Genomic DNA, 20739 nt, shown 5'->3' with positions numbered 1-20739 from the left:
CCAATGCGCTATTTAAGGCCTTACTTCATTCGCCTTTTTTCCCCTCTTGGCCACGTTATTCATAACAAGTCTTTTCAGTCATTTACTGATCTACAGTCATTAATGCACTTTTTTCCCCTCCAGGCTGGTAAAATGCAATTCTCTTTATTCCCATCTTTACTCCCTCCCCCATACTGTAAAGCTAGTGCAGAATGTGGCTGTGAGACTCAACTGGAGTGGCATGAGGCTGCATCAGCTGTATTTTACTTCAGTAGTTTCTCTCTGTGAGCTACGAGTATATTTCAGGATTGCCTGTAAGATTTTTTTATGGTCTAGAAGCAAACTATTGTATATCACAGGCCTTTTAACACCCTATGAGCAGAAGTGTAGCTTTAGATCATTGGATAATCATCTCTCAACCATTATTTCCCACAGGTGAAAGAGAACAAGTAAGCGTTCTATGTCAGAGCCCCAACACAGAGGGCTCTCAGTGTAGGGGGTCCAAAAACAATATTTTTTGTATTTATTTTTGTCTTGTCTTGTTATTTCTTGCCCCTCTACAGGGCTGGGCTATATGGACAACATATAAAAGACTATTTTGATAGATAGTCACCTATAATGTGGACATCATGTACGAGCAGGTAGAAGCAAGTAACAGAAGAGTCTAATCGTCTTCTGTACTGTTACGCAGCCTTTTTTTTTTTTTTTTTTAATTATCAGTATCTCCCTAGAAACCAGCCATGTTCCCTGATCTTTCAAACATGCAGTTGTGCAGCCACAACACAATCTAGATCCTTCAGTCCTCAATAATTACAGACCAATCTCCAAACTCCCCTTTCTTTCCAAAACCCCTGAGCAATTGGTTCCTAGGCCTAAAAGCAGCCTTGGACACAGTGGATCCAATCTGTTCTCAGACACAGATTACACCAATGGACTGGGGTCTCTCGTTCTACCTTCATATTTATCCAACAGGTCATCTAGTGTCTCTATAACTCTTCTTCCACAGAGCCCATGTCCCCTGAGGTTCCACACTTGGTCCAATCCTGTTTTCCAACCATTTCCATCCACTAGGCCACATACATTAACAAACACAATACATTGCAATAATGTTATGCAGATGACACACACATCTACCTCCCCCTGCAGCCTAATAACTACAACAAACTAACTGACCTCAACATCTGTCTGCAAGATATTAAATTCTGGGTGGCTGCAAACTTTATTCAGCTCAATGAGAATAAAATTATTTTATTTGAACCACAGCATGTGACCAACATTATTTCTCCTCATCTTGGCCCTTTGAAGCCCTGTTAAATCACATGCAAATACTCGTGAAGTCATATTTTATTCTGGATTGAAGTTTGATAAACAAATCAATCAAGTAGTAAAATTAAGCTCCTGCAGCCCTGCATCATCTCCAAATTCAGATCAATTCTCTGTACTTCTGACCTGGAGAAAGTCATCCATGTCTTCATATAGTCCTGCTGTGATTATCGCAACTCATTATATGTTGCTATCACTCAGTTTTGTTTATCTGGCCTAAAACTAGTTCACAATGAAGCAGCAAGAATTTTAACAAGGTCAAAAAAAGATTGAGCACATTACTTCCACTCTTCCCTACCTACACTGGCTCTTTGTTAGTTAAAGAATTGATTCTAAAATCCTGATGTTTGTCTGCAAACTGTTAAATGGTTTTGTTGGCCCCATATCACACTATGAGAGACCTGAAATCATCTGACCAAAGACTTCTGTCTGTCTCAGGATCCAGGACAAAGTGTTTTTTGGACCAGTTCTACTGTATCACTGAAACAGAACTATGAATTCTCTTCCTCTCACCATCCAATTCTCCCTCAACAGTGAGATTTTCAAGAGTCATCTTAAAACACTTTTACTCATCAGGCTCTGTGTGACCATGTCCCTTGTCCCTTTATTATTATTATTACAATTATCATTATCAGTATTACTATCATCCTGATTTTTCTTCTCTTCTATTGGGTTTGTTTCCTGCTTTTGTTTTTGTTTCCCTTTGTGTGTGCTGTAAAGCACTTTGGATGAACTGTTTTGTGTGTAAAGAGCTACACAACTAAAGTTGAGTTGAGTTGGTAGCATTGGTGTTGATGCACCATGTCCACATACAGTAACCATCCAAAATCCCAGGATGCAGCATTGTTCAACATCGAAGAACAATGCTCCCTTCAGACGATTCTGAGAGCCTTTTCAGATAAACCTTCCACCCTGAAACTCTTTTTCTAGACTACACGGTACTAATTCAGGCTTTTCATAGCATTGGGGATTTATGTTGGGTTGACTTCGTACATTTAGCACTCTAATTCCAAATGTCTGTGTAACAGAGTGGAAGTGATGTATCCCCTGCAAAACTCTGTGTGTGTGTGTGTGTGTGTGTGTGTGTGTGTTGTACACACATTGTATTGCTTCTCCCTCTGCTGCAATCAATCCCTTTAATTACTCTGTCGTCGCTGCAACCAAAGCCTTCATCAAAAGCCCAAAACATCCCAATCCCTGGAGAGAGAGAGAGAGAGAGAGAGAGAGAGAGAGAGAGAGAGAGAGAGAGAAGGAGAGAGAGAGACAGTCTAAGTCATGATTAAGATATTTTTAAGATATTTAGATATAACTCCTTACCACAACATATGGAACTCTATTTACATTGCGGTTGGTGAATGTGTAGTATTGAATATATGTTAGTCTTTTTTAGTTATTGCATTTTACAGTCCAACATAACTTCAACATGGTAAACAGAAAAAAAGATGAGTGGTTGCTCTATATGATCAAACAAAGATCAAGAATGTGTCCGATGCTCTTGGAAACGGAGCACAAGAAGGCGATCTAGGAACTCCAAATGCAAATATCAGAAAACGTAATGATCAGGAAGGAAATACTGTAGCCTTTATTACAGTGGCTAAATCATTAAAAAGCCAACAGGTTTTGACCACCGACGATCTTCATCAGGGCTTTAGAAACAATACAGTGACACAGCTTTTTACCTCTGCATTGATGTGTGTGTCACTGAATTCCTGTTCATGGATATCCTCATATGATCAACCAATCAGAGTGTATGACCTCACGTAGACTTGATGCCATGTTGAGACTCTTGGGCTGGTGCGGATATACCAGTATGAATGATAACCAAGATATTTAGAAAATTAAATACTTCTGTCAGTATTTAAATCATTTCCGTTTCTTTCCGTTCTTGCTTTGCCTCCCTCCCCCCGATGACAATGCCACACACACACACACACACACCCCTCATGTGGTTAAAGACTTTCTCCACCTCCCTCCACTCATATTTTGAGTGCAATTCATTTTTTAATTCATTATTATTTTCTTCAAATTGTCTATAGATGTTGTAATAATATTGTTATTCTGAATTCTTCTGGTCAGGACAATCGTGACTGGCCTAACACACACACACACACACACACACACACACACACACACACACACACACACACACACACACACACACACACACACACACACACACACCTTAATTTGGATTTTGAAATTTGTATTGAGGCACAATTATAAATCTGTGTGAATGTAGCAAAGTTATATGTATAAGCACAGCTATTAACAACTGAAGACATCATTTGCAAAGCAGTTTACATCCAGTACATATCCAAAAAAAAAAAAAAGAAATTCTGTAGTTCAGATAAGCATTTGAGAGCTCTACAATATAAAGGGTCTAGTATGTAAACATATCAGCTACCTGACATCTAAGGAATTTTTTGTTTTTGTACCAGAAAGTGTTCCAATTTTGTCCTATTAATCCTTCAGCAAGAATCACTTTATTCAGGCGTTGCATCTCACTTTTGGAGCAAAACTCTCATCCTTATTTTTGAGGCAATAGGGCACAATGTACACTAACTCTAGTTGACTTGCTGAGCGTGCAGTACTCTGGTAGCCTCTAGGCAATGTTCAGAGGCTGTGCCCGGGGGTGTTACTTTACTTTTCATCATCTCAACCTTTAGAACGCACCCATAGGAGGTGTGAACGCTGTGGCTGGGAACTGGTGTTGTTATTGTTCACCTCTGGTGCACTTTGTTCTTCTGTCCTGGCAGCCAGTTGTTGTTCTGGTCTAATGAGATCACACAGACGTACTGTAGAAATACGCTTACAGACAGAGGAGGGACTGGAAAAAGGGTTTAGTTTTGATGTAGCAGGAGGAGGCAAACAAACACAGACACACAAGTGCTGTGGTTAAGACAGTGAGTTGCACATGTTGGCTGGCTGACTGATTGACTGTTTGATTGCTGTCTGATAGAAAAACAGAGGAAGGATACTGAGCCATCACAGGCTTGGTGTCCTTCTCTCCTTCAATCGCCACTATGGCTCCAAGAAATGATCTGCTTTGAGGTGGCACTGCGACACAACACTGCAGCAAAATAAGTGTCACCTATGTGATTTACACAAAACAGAAACACTGACTGATTATCTCAAATATGTTTGTGCACTTATTTAAGGCTATTTGTTGACATATGGACAAATTTATGAGAGCAACAATTTCTCCTGCAGGCCAACAGATTATATTCTTGTAAACGATAGTGCATGATAAATTCTTGAAAAAGGGGTGAGCACATGGCACATCAATATTCCACCATGAAGTGCTGGAAAGAAAAAGGGTCAAGCTGCTTTCAGCAGCCAACAGCCCTGCAACCCAAACAGCCCAAAGGAAAATTTTGGATCCTGACCAAAATGCCCTTGACACTAAGTGCAAACGACTCATCGCTGCAGAGTTCCGAATTTTCACATTTTCACATTTGTCTTGGAGAAAATGTTTCAGAGACGGCGAACATTTGTGTGACTGTGTGTGTGTGTTACGTGCTCACTGTTATTTGTACACACAAAACATCCACTGTATCCTGAGAGTCAATGAAGGAGATTTATTTGTCTTTTATTCATTGAGGTCGCTGTCTATTATTATTCCTCCATAATGAGCCAGCAGTATTTGTGCTGTTATTAACCTATCAGTCAAAAAGTCAGCATGGAACAACTGAAATCCTCATAAAGTCTTCTGCAATCAATCACTGTCTCTCTTTTGCATGACATCATCTGTGTGTGAGTCAACTGGAGCAGTCTTGGCAGTGTGCATAGCTCTATATATACACATAAATACAAAGTTACACATGCCAGATCTTGATTATACACACAAGCAGCCTTTAACCCCGTATGACCCTGGTATCCTCAGGCAGCTTGTTACTGGCTGCTCCACAAAGCATTTTAGAAGTAAGAGGCAGCTGATCTTTGCTATCACGGCCCCGAGACTCTGGAAGAACCTGTCGAAGGAGCTTAAATTGACTAAGTCGCTATCATCTTTTAAATCACCTTTTAAAACTCACTTTTACAGACTCGCTCTCATGTTCTGGTCTGTTATCTCTTGCTTTTGATGTCCCTTTACTTTTTTTTTTTTTTTTAAACTTTGTTTTTATATTCCTTTCTTATTTTGGCTATAGAACCTAAGATCATTATTGTTAGCTTTATCTATGGTGTGTACCTGCTTACATGTGCAAATAAGCTTTACTTTACTTTACCACATTTATCAGTGTTAGTCCATTCACACCAACTCTGATGTGAATAAATCACACAAAAAAAAAAAAAAAAAAAAAAAAATATATATATATATATATATATATTTGCAAAGATGTCTTTTTGCATGAAAAGTATTCACACCATATTCACAACAAATTTTCATCATTTTCAGAAAAGGTTTTGATACCTAAATGAAAGGGAACAAAATAGCCTGTCTACTCCAAATCATATCTTCTCATAACTGCATCTCAGGTTTGACTGAGCTCCTCCACTACACAACAGACAAGTTTTTTTTTATCAAAACAATTTGACCTAGTTTCAACAAATGCATAGTTTTGTTTTGAATGCTGTAATTTTGTATTTGATGTGAATAGATCTTTAGTGTGTTGAGCGTACAGCTTTCAGTGACAATTGTTTTGTATTGACAAGAGTTGACGCTGTCTCTGGGTGAGACTTCAAAACCTCTAATGGGTGCGGATTTACATGAACTGATACACAACAGCACTGATTTTTTTCCACGGAGCTAAAGATTTTGCTGTGCACGGAAGTCCTGGTTACCTCAGAACCTCTTTGTGCTTATTCATCGTCTTCACTGTGGTTCAGTGATACAGCGAGACCTTCACAGAGCTAAAGTGCTTCTGTTCCTGTCTTCATTTTCCCTGGTTATTCAGTGAATCCTGTTTTGTCTTTTTCCCCAATTCCTGGCTTGTTTATTTATGCGGCTGGTGGCACTGCTGTATTTGCTGTCGTCTGTCCTTGTGCCTGTTTCCTGGCAGTGAGCAGCAGACTGCGAGAGAGCAGAGAAATTACAAGAAATTGGTTCCTGGTGCTTGTAGTCTGACATCATTTCCATATGGACATCTGGGGCCAATAAAGAGGCTGAATTGAACCAGTGAAAGCTCAGGTGTCTGAAAAGCTTTCATAATAAAGAAAGACAATGGCACTCAGGCAGTGCGACACACACAAATGGACATGAATGCAGAGACAAGAGAGTGTGCGCACACGTGCGAGCATGCTTATTAATGACTGGCTTAACTCTTGCCAGCCCTCTCTACATCTTTCTCTTTGTCTTTTTGTATTTCTCTGCTCATCTGGCACTGGTTCTCATGCACGTGCACACACATACACACACACACACACACACACACACACACACACACACACAGACAAATCTAAATGCTCCCTGACCCAGAAGTGCCAAGGAATGAGAGTGCATTTTTAGCTACTGTGATGTATAATGCACCTTTGATCACATCTGATCAGAATTTGTGACACTTCCCCGCTCTCTCCTTTTCTCTTTTGCCTGCTGGGGATTTGAATAATAGAGGAACAATCTTTAAAAGGTGCTTTTAGTTTCTTCATTTTATATTTCAGCGAGAGGAGCATCTCCATCTTACTGCTACATAAGTTCATTTGAAGCAGGCAAGGCTTGAGGGGTTTCCAATCTGGGTGAATCTTTCAAGGTGAAGTTGGAGTGAAGTATAGAGACTTAATCCTCCATTTTTTTCATTGTAACACATGTGGAACAATGGCTCGCCTCCCTCCCATCTCATCTCATTTTCTCTTGTGTCTCTTTGATGCCAAAGAGCCAAAACTGCCATTTAAGCTGCAACAGCAGCACACCAAGGCTATGAGATGAAGCCACCTTATCTTGGTGGACATGCCACGGCCACTCACACTGCGGTAATGAACCACACAGTACAATTGAAAGGCAGAAAGTGCACCTTCAGAGAAATGTAACCTTTATAGGAAATGGACAGGGAGAAGCTCAAACTGCATCTGCCTCTCTTTTTTTCCTGTCTCTCTCCCTCTCTCTGTCACAGAAACACACTCAAAAAAGGGATATTGTCTCCTGCATTGTTACACACACACACACACACACACACACACACACTGCATATTTATTCCTCTATGTGTTACAGTGGAGAAAAAGGCAGAGAAAAAGTGAGAGGTAGATATTTCAGTACACACACACACACAGAGAGAGAGAGAGAGAGAGAGAGAGAGAGAGAGGATGAGAGAGACCCCGAGGAGATGACGAGTGAGGAGGAGAGGAGAGAGAGAGGAGAGAGACGAGAGTAGGAGGAAGAGATGAGAGGAGAGAGTGAGAGGAGATGATTCGAAGAGGAGAGAGAGAGAGAGAGAGTTCCTCTTTAATCAGGGCTCTCTCAATAAGGTCATTTCCATACATGGCCGTCTTTTAATTACGGTGTGGAAGGGGCTCGGTCATTCCACATTATTTCCTTGGTCATCTACTTTCTGTGCGAGACACTGACAGCAAGAGAGAGAGGGGAGAGCGTAAAAGAGCAACAGAGAGAGAAGAGAGTTTTGCAGGTCGTAAATGTGGCCCAGTTACGTTTCCTGTCTCTTTTTTTGTAGAACAGGGAAAGGTCGAGGCAAGGCATATCGAACCTACATGTTGGAAATGCCAGAGTTCTACTTTCTTCCTAGTTTTACCTTTTGTCTTAAAGGCAAACTCGCCCAGGTTTTATAGTCAATTTCCTCCCATACAAATGAGTCAATTAGATGAATCAAGCACAAACAAATAACTGAGAGAAGGTCACTGAGATGAATTAAAATAATACAACAGCATTTAATTTTGCAATCCTGTTATGAAATCAAAAAACCTATATTCTTATTTAAGAATTGGGTTTTCATGTCAGTATGGATATTTAAAGCTGCATTATGCAAGATGATTATGTAAATATACATTAATCTTATCGGCCTAAATCATGTATTAGAGCCGTAAAAGAAAGGAACGTTCCCCACTTCCCAATTGAGACCTCATCATTTTGCCCAACTGGCTCCGATTCAACTTAGGTAAGGTAAACACACTGGTGGGAAAACAGGAGGCGAACAATCTAAAACATCAAAACACAAAACTTCCACCCTAAACAGCAGGATGCAGCGTTCAGAGAAAGCTGGACTCACCAAAGTTACTTTTTGCTGTACTATGCAAATGTTGTGAAGTGAAGCAAAAAAGTTAAATCAAAACTATCTAAATAAGTTTAGAAATCTCCAATCAGTTAAAGTATCAGTTCACCCATGGTACAAAAAATATATATATTCTCCACTTACTCCCAGTGCAGTCTATCAATACAGTTTCTGTGTGATTTGGTACGGTTTCCAGCCTGCGGCATTCTCTTCCATCTCCTTCACCCCAGTACGATGGGGTTAGATTTTTTTTTTTGTTTGTTTGTTTGTTTCAATGGAGCTCAAACTGTCAAAATTTTACATGAGAAACTTCAGGGGTGCCCCGGTGGCTCACTGTGTAGAGCGCGTACCACATGCAATAAAGGCTTAGCCGCAGCAGCCTGGGTTTGAATCTGGTCCAGACCCTCTGCTGGATGTCATCCCCTCTCTCTGTCCTGTCCTTCCTGTCTCTTTCCACTGTGACTGTTGAATAAAGCAGAAATCCCCCCAAAAAATAATCTTATAAAATAAAAAAAAAATTTAAAAAAAACTCCTGCAACAGCTCTCCAAATACAATGGCATGGATACCACACCATATCATGAATAACAATGAACCTGAAACCTCTCTAAATCACACAAACCTGGATAAATAAATTGCACTAGGGGGGAACTGAGATATTATTAATGTTATTATTATTATTTGATGAACTGTTCCTTAAAAAAAAAAAAAATTAACACAGCATGTGCCATCAGAATTGCAGTGGACATTCTGGTCATGTGGATTTTGTATTACTCTGCGAAAACCTTGACTGTGTCAGCATTCCTTCAAGACTTTCCTCTCTGGTTCAAGCCACCTGGAAATTTAATATCAGCCCCTGGACAGGCACATTTATCCAACATTCAGTCCACACTCAGCGTGATCCCCATTTTGACAAGATGGCCTGTTCACTCCCCTTTAAAATACGATCACCCCAGAGTGCCGAGCTGCTTAGCCATTTCTGTCCATTACTTTGTGTATTTCTTTGGCTGTTTCAAAGAAAATGTCACAGTGTGTATGCGAATATGTGTCCCAACACATCTGGGCTCACGTTGATGAATCTTTAAAGACTGAGAGCAATGTGATATGATTACTGGTCAGGTCACCATAGGACTTTTACATGTCACTAGGACTTGCCCTGAATATCAGAGTTAACTTTTCTGTCTCTCCCTCTCTCTCTCCTGTGAAATCACAACATAATGATTTCCCGCAGTGAAAAGGACCTGTTCTGCACATAAGGATGGGATATTAGGAAGGATATTATGGATACACTGGATTTGTGTGGAGGCTCTTAAAAAACGGTTTAAAAGTCTTTGTGAGGAAACTTCTCATTTCCATTTGCTCTGAGTCCTGAAGGTTAACCATTGTGAGCCAACGGTCCAGGGCTGAGGGTGCACTTAAAATTAACCATTGTGCCGCTAATTTGAATTTCAATAACAAGGCAAAGCCAGAACATGCATATGTGGAGCATGTGTAGTCGGACTCACTGGGCGTGGGTATGAGCCTGCCATGGGGCGACTATTTCAGTTGCCACCTCTTCCACTGTCTGTGTGTTTTCTAAATCTCCATTGCTATGTGAAATAATAACAACAGCAACCACTGAGCTCGAATGTATGTACCAATGTCCCGATACATTCCACTTCACGCGAGCCTCCGTGATATCAGTTTCATGATGCTCTGTAACACCAACATAGAGCTATTAAAACGTCTGTGGTTTTAACGAGTCCAGTGAGCATCAAAACAAGTCCCCTCCCCCACACACACACACTATTTTGCTACAGCACTGTCACTACATCCTGGGCTTAGCGCTGCCCATGACAACTGTGATTGGTATAGAGAAAGACAAACAGGCCAGAGTGTTTTTTTTTCCCAGTATAGGAGAGTGATAGTGGGTTAAGCCACTGTGCCAGCAGCAAAGAGAGGTCTGGCTATGGGAAACTAGAGTGTGTGTGTTTTATTGTATGGAATATGACTGTCATAAGTACAGAGGCATACAAAAAGCACTCACCCACATGCTATATACACAGACAGTCCACCTATGCAAAATAGCAAGCAATCAGACGTGTGTACACACTCACACACTGACGGACTGACACACACACACACAACACACGCACACACATCATCTCAATTAAAGACAACTCTGGCCTAATCTCTCCCCCTCTAATTAAGCCCCGGTGAATAATGCTTCCAATCTGCCGAGTGTTTCCACGCCGACAATGCTACTGTTGCTAGGAGACAGCTTGCCCCCCCAAAGAAGCGTGGATACTTAGAGAGTCATTACCACCCCGATTCTTCTTCATTTATGCTAAATTGTTGTTTGGATTGCCTCTGCCCTTATTATATTTCAGTTCCATTTTACTCAAACTATCTCCAGAGGGCTCCATTCTGGGTCATGGCAAATGGATTTGTCCATGAAAAGGGCCGTAGATCAAAGAGAGAAAGATCAAGAACATTACGGTATTTTTTCCCTCTCTTTATCTCTCTCTCTCTCTCTCTATTTTTTTTTTTTTTTTTTTTGAAGATGAGTGGGTGGTAGTAGTCTTGTGTTGCCTGTTTACAAAAACAGACACAGTAACATCAAACATCCTCTGTGAGATAATCCACCTTGAATGTCTCTTATGCCTCTATAGCAGGTGGCAGACACATTGTATATCTGCTTTATAAATGGGATTCAAAGGTAGACTTTAAATTCCCCTCAGAAGTTCAACACACTAGGCCTGCAGACTGACGGGCAATTGTTCGCAAAAAGCGCGGCGCTGGGCACTTAGTGCTCCGCCATTCTGAGCAATGGAAGAGATGTGCAATCTTGCCCTGAACTGATGACCATATTTCACCATGAATTTGGTAATAGCAGCACCCTACCTTCCTCTTAAACCCACCCGGGCTTTGATGTGAATTGCCACAGCATTATCCTTATGATGTGATGATTGGACAAGGGATCACAGGTCAGATGAGTTCATGGGGTTAAGGTAAGGTGGGGAAGAGAAACTGTGTGTGTGTGTGTGTGTTTTCATGTGTTTCTTTATCTGTGCAGTTGTTCACATGTACTCCTATTTTTCTTAACTACAGTTATTCAGCACTCTTTATGTAACTGTATTTTGCCAGCCAATGGTAAATTGCACATTTTGGGCAGATTGCTACCTTTTACAATAATATGTAATATAATAATCCCTTTCCTAACATTGATATTCTGCATGTGCATCCAGCTCTGTTTCCACTCTAGACACTAGGTATGTCAAATCGGCCTGCTTTTCATGACCAGTGATCTCATCTCCTCTCTGTTATTGCAACTATGAAGCTCTCTTATTTAGCCTTGAGCACTGAGCACTTGAGTACGGAAGCAACCAGCATCTTCGTTGTCACTGAAAAGCAGGCATTGGATTCTTCGTTAAATGTATCCACTCAAAGTATATGCCACCGCAGCAATAATACTCCTGTCCTTATGACGCATTAACCTCCATTTTCTCTTTTTCAGCTATATATATCTCCTGCCTTTAACTGTTCACACTTGCTGATGGAGTGAGCGGATCGCCTCAACCAGGAACAAACAAAGTACACGTCGCTGCGTCTGTTGCACTTCATGTTCACACTTTTGTTTCTCGGTGAATGACACCGCTCTGCTGACCTCCCTGCTCCCCTGCAGCGACTCAGAAAAACAGACTGAGAGGAAAACACACGACCTCTAGCTGCAAACTCCCCATCAAGCTTGATACAAATTTTTGCTGACTGTTCAGTGTGCAGATGCAACAGTTCTCTCCTCTTTCTGTGAAAAGGAGAGACAGTATAAGACCAGACAAGAGAGAATAAAGGATTACAGACAAAGAAAGATGGGCCTCACGAATTGAGAATTGTCGATTCAGTCATTTGAGGTACTATTTTGCCTTATCAAAAGCAATAGAAGACCGGCTCTGTGCACCTTGTAGGGAAATCTTACTTCCAATAAAAGACAAACCATTCCTCTGTGAATTACAATTTCTTGCGAAACGAAGCTGCCGGATATAAATCTTGAATCTTCAAAAAGTCAGCTTTTCCAGCTATTAAGAAAGAGGTTTTTATTTTCAGATTAAAAACGCAAGATTTCTTCAAACTGCACACTGCAGGGTTGTAGGACTGCCTCAGGTGTGTCACACTCCAGAAACAGCATTAGCACACAAGCGTGACCAAAAAATTAAAAATAAATAAATCAATATATCAGTAAAAATAAAAATAAAATCAGCTGGCAGCTCACACTTGAATTATGAGTCTTTGATATGGTAACAGCCACCTTTGGAATAGTGATTACATGAATAAAGAGAACTATTTTATTTGATGACTTTTAACTCCATATCACTCTTTTATTTCCCTTCTCTTTTATTGTCATTTATCTTTGATGGCACTATTACTTACAGCATGAAAAAAGGCTATTTAGTTGCCAACATGACTGGGGAGAGTATCACCTATTTCAATGCAATGCTCACTCCTTACATGGGACATAATACATCAGCACGACTAACATTAGCTCTCACATTCGCCTCCTGGAGGTGGCTCTCCATTTTCAGACTTTTTTTTTTTTTTTTTTTTAATTGCTGTCCATACCTTTGTGTTAGCTAACATTGTGTGAGCTCATCATTGCGAACGATGTGGGCATTGTGGTTTGTCTTCACATTGGACCTCATTTATCAAAGTGATGTAAGATCAAATCTGAGTGTAGAACAATGCGCGCTCGTTCACCAACACGATTGATAGTTAACGATTTAATCTTTGGAGCACTGGTAAGATCAAACCCACGTCTGGTCGGAGATTGTGTAGATTTAGCTATAACAGTTCAACAAGCCAGAAAAACACTTGATTTAAAGTAATTTTCCCTCATAATGGGATCAACATGAGGTCTGCTCTCAATAATAAATTATTTGGAGGTATAAAGTGTGCAATCTCTCTCTTTTTCTTAATGAACTCTTTTTGATCTTGCACCTTAAGTGAGTTTACATAAATGTGCGCAATTATCCTCCTGCTCTAAATAATAGCCTGACAATAACATTTTTTTTTTCTGTTTCAACAAAGTTGTTTATTTTGCCAATAAATAAACTGTCACACTTGTTCTAATCTCTGCTGATTAACGGACAATGACATTGCTCTTGCTCGGTGTGTGTGTGTGTGAGAGAGAGACAGAGAGAATTTGAAATTTAAAAACCCCTTTAAACATTACCAAGGATGCACAGTCAGTACGAGTACATATTCAACTCTGTAATGATGAACATGATAAAAGAGGAGGGAGAGCGAGAGAAAATGAAAATGATGCCATTCATGCGTAATTTCTGCCCTTGATGCAAACAAACTGTAGGCTAATATTAATATTTAATTGGTGTGAAAGGGTTTGGTCATGTGATGATTTTATAGATGAAGCAAAAGCCAGATGTAGCGTTAGGGCTGAAGGCTGTATAGGCGGAGCAGTTATGACTGTGTATGTGTGAGCTTTCAAAGGCATATTTTTATTATAGTTTGGTCAGAGTTTTCATGTTGTAGCCTATAGCCTTATTGGCAGAAGATGATTTTTGTCTAAAACACATAGCATGCTATTCAGCCTACAAACACAAGGCTCACTACAACCTCCACATGATTTCCTGAATTTCCTGAAGTTCCTGCTCGAGTAAAACCACTTGACCCAAATGTTGCTGGTGGCGCTTTCTGCTAATTCGCCAGTGTGTGTGCGTAATACCGTCTAAGTTGTCTTGATCACACAAATCCAAAGTGTTATAATGATGTCTAATTGGCCAATCAAAGTGCTGACCCTGCCGTGGATGATGAAAGATGGTGTGGCTATACGCATACTTCACAAAGATCAAAGACACAGCAAATGATGTTGATGGAGCCATTAGCTGCCCTTATTAACTAATCTTAATTTGTCCACCGTCGTATGCACAATCTCTCTCCTACTCTCTCGCATGCACACAAACTACTTGTACACACAAACATCCACGCCCAGACGTTTGACAGCCAGTTTTTCATCTATATGTGAGCATCTGTCCCTGTATGATATATTCTGCACATCACCATCAACTGTGCTGGGAATATGATGTTTAGTTGTACGGTTAACTTTCTTAAATTAATCTGGAAAACTGTTAGCATAACATTGATAATGCATATGCACATGATGGAGGAAATTAAATATCACAAATTAAGATTATGCAAAAACACAGTAGACAGGAATAGGAATAGGAAAAGACAGACCACGAAAGGGAAATAAATGGATTTCAATGAAATCCATATATGCAAAATATATGACTAATACCTATAGTTAATAAAGCTGATACATGTTTTTAAACTTTTTGACAGTTAAGTGGTATTTTCCAGTACCTGCATTTGAAATATATACTGTATCCACTGAATTGCTTGAATTTAAAAAAAATATATATATACATATGTAATTTGTAAGAAAAGAAATAGATTTTGGCTTTGAATATACTGACCTTTTATATATAATATACTGAATTTTTCTTTCATTTTTCTTTCCTCATTTATTTTTTGACAAAATATTTTTATTATCAGTTTTTTAATCATCAGTTTTAAACAGGTAACTGACAAAATCATATACAATTAATTAACCAAAAAATATGGTATCTGTAATGCCATTTTCATAACAGTTACTTTTCCTGAAAATCAGGTATCACTAACATTTATCACATATGTAAATTTGTATGTATGTAAGGTGCATTATGAAGAGAATAAATAAACAGCTTGGTAACTTAGTGGCTTAGTTTCTGTAGATCATAGGAAATAAAGGGCGGTGTTGTGATGTGCCATTGTGATGATGAAGGTGTGATTCAAAGTCATTCATCACATTAGTACATAGTCCTCAGTCAGAACCAGAGCAGGAAACAAAGAGGAGTATGAATGAAAAAAAAAAAAGCATAAACGAATACACAAGCATTAGTAAAGCTCTTCACAAGCATTTTAGAAGCCTCTTTGATACCCAAGCATTATTTTCCAGAAAACAGTAAATGAAAACATCAAGGATTTTTGTTTTCCCCCCTCAGCCTACAAATATTTTTTCTGAGGGGACAAAGACGGAGTGCAGCTGACATCGCGAAAGCTTTATTGATGAAGCATTTCATTTAATATGCTTTTAAGCATCTCGTGAAAAGCTAATGCATTGAGATAATGAATGACCCAGACATTTAGGCAAAAAGAAAGACACCAAATTAATAGAAGGGGCCTTGACATAAGTAATGGCGCAGAATGCTGTGGACGCAGTAGTTTATCAATGGTGCATCACATTATACAGTTATAATTTCTTTGCCACGTCTTTCTTAAGTGACTGAGGAGACCAGTGAAATGGGGGAAAAAACACTAATGGCATGATAGCTGTACATAATTATTTATGCAAAGGAAAACCGATGACTTCTGGAAACTATAATACCATTAAAGCTCTATTCCTAAATAATGGAGTGGCTGCCTGTTCTTAAAAAAGTTCAGGACTTAATAGAAATAATATATGCAAATTAGGTCTATGTGGGAGCTGGTTTGATGTTTGGTCCCAGTTGGTAATTACTATATACATGGTGATTAACACACATCTTTTCAGCACCTGCATATCATACACCTACACAAAGTCAGGCGTGCCTTCTCACACACACACACACACACACACACACACACACACACACACCACTGTTTGGCATAAGGTGTGAGATATTCACAACCATCTGCTGTGCAATCCACGCATCACATTCTCTATATTGATGGCACTCGTCAGCTGTAGCTGCCTGGCAAAAAAATGTCATTCCTCCCGTGAACATTTGCTCATACTTTTTAACACATTGACACAAATGTCATGGGGTGCTCAGAATGTCAGAGACGGCGTCAGAGAAAGTGACAGTTCTATTAACATTTGTCACGTGGGCTCAGATTGTCATCGTTGCCTTAAGGAACATCTTAGTTATCAAACGTGCTCCTTTCATCAAGGTGAGGCATTCGCTCAGAGAAGTTTACTTTCTCCACTAAGTTTGTCAACAGTCTTTGGGGGGGAAAGAATGCGAAGATTGTTTAGGAAAGCTTTTAAATGGCAATAACTTGAGCGGATGAGCACAATGCAAAGGCGCAGGATAGCTTTACAAAGGAAAAAGTAAACTTCTCAATATTCGTCGAAAATGAATGTCTCGTTGTCGCTCTTTGTGCACGCTACCACCGAGACTGTTCAACGTCCTGTTGGAAAAGATGTGTCGCTCTTGCTCAACTTTCTTTTCCCTTTTTCTCACTCTACCCCTCTTCTGCCGCACAAACAGGCCCTCGGTATGTCAGTACCTTGTCCTGTCCCTTGTTCGGTCCTGTCAATTGTTTTTATCCTTCCATCTCTCTTCTCTAAACCCACTTTTGGTTCTTGCCAACTTTGAAACATGCCCCTGCCTTTCCTTGAACATTGATAGGATTAAGAGAGAAAGGGATCGAGAGAGATAAAGCTTTGAAAACACTGAGGAAGCGGTTTTATTCTCAGCTATGATCCATTTCTGTTGCTGTTTTTCAGCTGTGTCACTTTAGGTTAGCATGCTTACTCAGAATTTATGTCTTGAAACACAGAAGCAGCAAAGCAATATCTAAGCAACTTGTGATGGAAAAACTGAAATACACATTTATTTCATCCTTACCTAATGCTGCAGCTATTGGTGTTACCACTTGCCTTTATGGCTTATAGTGGACATGATAGGAATATAATGTAAATGGGTCCATTATCAGACAAGTAGTGGGAAGACATGCAATCCTGGACATATCCTATTCTTTCTTCAAACTGCTCACCACAAACTGCCTGTCAACATTATTTATAGAGGCTGACTAATGCGCATGGCCATTTCTGTGATGATACGCACATATTCCGTAATACAAAGTCAATTTAAACATGATTACTGAAATCAGACAGGCACATTTGCAGGAGCTAATGCTGGACGAGCCATTTGCCATCGTGGTTATTTTTGCCTTCCGGTGCCTATGCTTTGCTTCAGTGAGCAGAGCTACAGCGCAGATATCCATCTTTTCAACAAACAGTTGCAGAAGAAAAGGAAAGTGGTGCCATTTCTGTATGGGCTGGGAAAATGTCAAAATAATTATGGACATTAAGAATGCGCTGCGACCGGGTTTGGCTGCATGTCAGCTAATGGACCCAAGGGTTCGACTCTTAGGTTTATGGGTGCCACTTCAGTAATCGTAGACTACACAAAAATAGACATAGGTTATATAAATGAACAACAGATACATGGTTTAAGAACTACCTTGACATTTTTAATAAATGGTTGGTTTGCTGTTTTGCTATAATTGATGGTTTTACTGGAAAGAATGACATCTAGTCAGACATGTAGCAAATCATTTTGTTTACATCAGTGACCTAAACAGTAGCTGGCAGGCTAATCAAATGAACAGCATGTTCATTTCAATGTCGCTACCCTTTCAAATACAGGTGACAGTGAACTGAACAACATGAAATTCAGCATCCTCACTGCTTTTTTCTTCTAAAACAGAAGATTATGCTATATAGTCTTTGGCCAGCATAGAGGCTTGTGAAGAAGATTTATATGGCCATTTCTGCTTGCATCCGCTTTTAGATGGTAAAATGGCTTTCCAGTGGTCCAAAACAGATTTCAAGGAACATGAAATGCAATTAAAAAAAAAAAAAAATCAGTTAGCAAGTCTGTTACTTATTCCCAAATGGTTATTAGCTCGTGTACAAAAATGTCCCATCGTCACCACAATTTGTTGTTGTCATTATTATTATTGGTAGTAGTACTGGTAGTGGCAGTAGTAGTATTAGTAGTAGCAATACTGTACACAATTGACAAAAATGTATAGAACTTAAAGTAAAACTCAACGCTAAATCACAAATGCCAGAAAACCTCTGCTGCACTGCCCTCTAGGGGTTGAAACTTTCAGGTATGTTGCACTTCAACCACACTCAATCAGCGATATGGCAACAGGTATTTTTAGCACCTTTCTTGGCAAAGAACCTGCTGCGGCATCGCTGACTGGGTGCATCACTCTTTAAAATACAACCTACTGCATTGCACCTGGATAGGCTAATAAAATATACAGCCATAAGAAAACTGACTAAAAAAAACAAGTCAAAATTCCCATTGCAAAACAGCATTTGTTTAGCACGGTTATACAAAAATACAGATGCCATATCATATGAAAATAAAGTGTGTGAGAGATGCAATTCAAAAATCAATCATAGAAAATCAATATACCTCAGCTGTGTTGATTTTTTTTTTTTTTTTTTTAACATTTTGGCCAACATGTATATCTGTGTTACTGTTAATCTGCATTTAGTCTGAGTGAGCACCAAGGACTAGAAGGCTGAAAATCTCCAAGAGCTCCTCAGTTGATTTTTAGGTTGCCAGTGTAGTATTTATGATTTTGCATTCAGTGTGAACGCCCACATATGTATACATGCACAAAAATATACAGTCACACATGAAAACATTACACAACATTCACTGAGTGTTGCCTATTGTTTCTGACAGGTACTCAATAAGGCACAGATGAGAGACAGCATTTATAATGACATTTGTGAATGCATGTATTGATATTCATGTTGCCCTGATCACAGGGACTTACCAAGAGATGATGCTTTCTATTGACTGCGTGATGAAAGCGTGACACAGCCATGATGGTGAAAACCCCGCCACTAAATAAATAAACGTGAAAATCAAAAATGATGTACTTGTTTTTTGATCATTCCTGCAATGTATTCACTCACGTTCCCATGCTCAAGTGCCATGTCTTTCAGCTCCGCTTGAATAATATTATTCTGAGGAGTGCTTGCTTTTATTACCATATTAGTCTACATTATGATGAAAGAGTGTGTGTTTGTGTCTCCAATAATGCGAGAGGCTTCCTCGCTACACATCGCCTGCTGCAATCTCATCGTAATACAGGAAATGCATGCTGCCTCACACCCTGACAAAACACACGCACACACATACACATGCGCGCACACACACACACATACACAGAGGCATCTGCCCAAGCACCTGTAGAGGTTTTTAAGCTTTGCCAACCAGCCTAAGCTCACAGTGCCAGGGCCTGTCATAATCTGCAATGCAGCCTCGCAGAGACATATTTGTACTTTAAGCTTGTCTTACGCACATGTGTCTGTGTGTGTATACAGAACCTGTTTTTTAAGAGTAGTTACATACTTGTGCTTCAGAAAATCCTATTCATCAGGCAGCCTTCTTTTGAGGTTGAAAGCGAGTAATTACTTCTTGTATAAAAACCAGGGATTGAATTCATCTTGCTTCCCCTATAGCAGCTGAGAGTAAACACTTAATCTAAGAGGCTTTGGTGAGGAGTGGAAGGGGAAAAGCAAATGAGTTATTCCCATAACTCTTCTTTGAGAGGGAGTCTATCCTCCTGCTTTCACTTCTGTGCTAGCACACTTTGCTTTTGCTCTGACTCTTTGTTATCACAAAAAGACACAAAGACAGCAGGTATCCCATTCCTATTCTCTCTCCTTCCCTGCCATTTGCCCCCCTCCCTCACTATCAGCACCTGTTTATTATTCCTTTTTCTGTTGTCCTCTCATCTCTGTCCAGAAACTTTTCTCATCTGTCTGAGCTCCTCCTCCTCTCCTTTCTCCTTTTTTGCCTGCTCTCACCTCTCCACCTGCCTCTTCCTCTCTCTGCTTCTCTCTTTGGCGCTTTGTCCAGGCAGTGTTTCACTTTCTATTTAGATCTTCAATTTGGCTTTCTCTAGTATCCATTTTCCTCCTGCCATTCGATCACTCCCCTTTTCCTCTTTTCCCCTTCTTTCTCCTCAGACTCTAAGTTCACAGCCTTTTTTCCTTCATCTCATTTTCTCTTTTTTTCCTCCTTTTCTTCCCTTTCCTATCTCATTTCAGTGAAGCCATGCTATGATGACTGCCCATGCTATCCTTGCCCATGGTACCATTTCACCCGTCATACTTCCCTAATCCTACACAGCCTCACCCTTCCCTGGGTGACACTGACATTCTCCAACCTCTTCACTTCCTGTCATGCTTCTCCTGATTCCCCAGAATTAACACATTCAGCTCTCCACCATCCTGTCTCTCCTCCTCATCCCTCCATTATTGTCTCATGTTCTCTCTTTCACTTCTCCCCCCACAATTCCTCCACCTCCTTGTCTCTCCTCTTGACCCCTTCCATCCACCACTGCGTCCCCGTGCTGCATGGCGAAAACAGGCTTTTAGTGGAGTGGGTCTGACGAATGGGCCAGGGAGCCAGCCAAGTGCGCTGGCCCAGGACCAGACCAGCGATCCT

General features: G+C 40.1%; 1 protein-coding gene across 13 annotated transcripts in view; it reads right to left on the bottom strand.

The window, feature by feature from the left end:
- The window catches only part of adgrb2 (adhesion G protein-coupled receptor B2), a 583915-nt gene that overhangs the window by 523895 nt on the left and 39281 nt on the right, over positions 1 to 20739 (bottom strand). For 12 of the 13 annotated variants that reach the window (XM_030063542.1, XM_030063551.1, XM_030063555.1 and 9 more), the window contains exon 1: positions 2403 to 2416. The exons of the other annotated variant lie outside the window; for it this stretch is intronic. The gene's annotated coding sequence lies outside the window, so the exon portion shown is untranslated. Of the gene's footprint in view, positions 1 to 2402; positions 2417 to 20739 lie in introns of those variants that run through there. 13 annotated transcript variants of the gene reach the window in all.

The sequence above is a fragment of the Myripristis murdjan genome, chromosome 11 (genome assembly GCF_902150065.1).
Source record: "Myripristis murdjan chromosome 11, fMyrMur1.1, whole genome shotgun sequence".
NCBI classification, from domain to species: Eukaryota; Metazoa; Chordata; class Actinopteri; order Holocentriformes; family Holocentridae; genus Myripristis; species Myripristis murdjan.
This window is presented reverse-complemented; position numbering and strand designations above follow the sequence as displayed.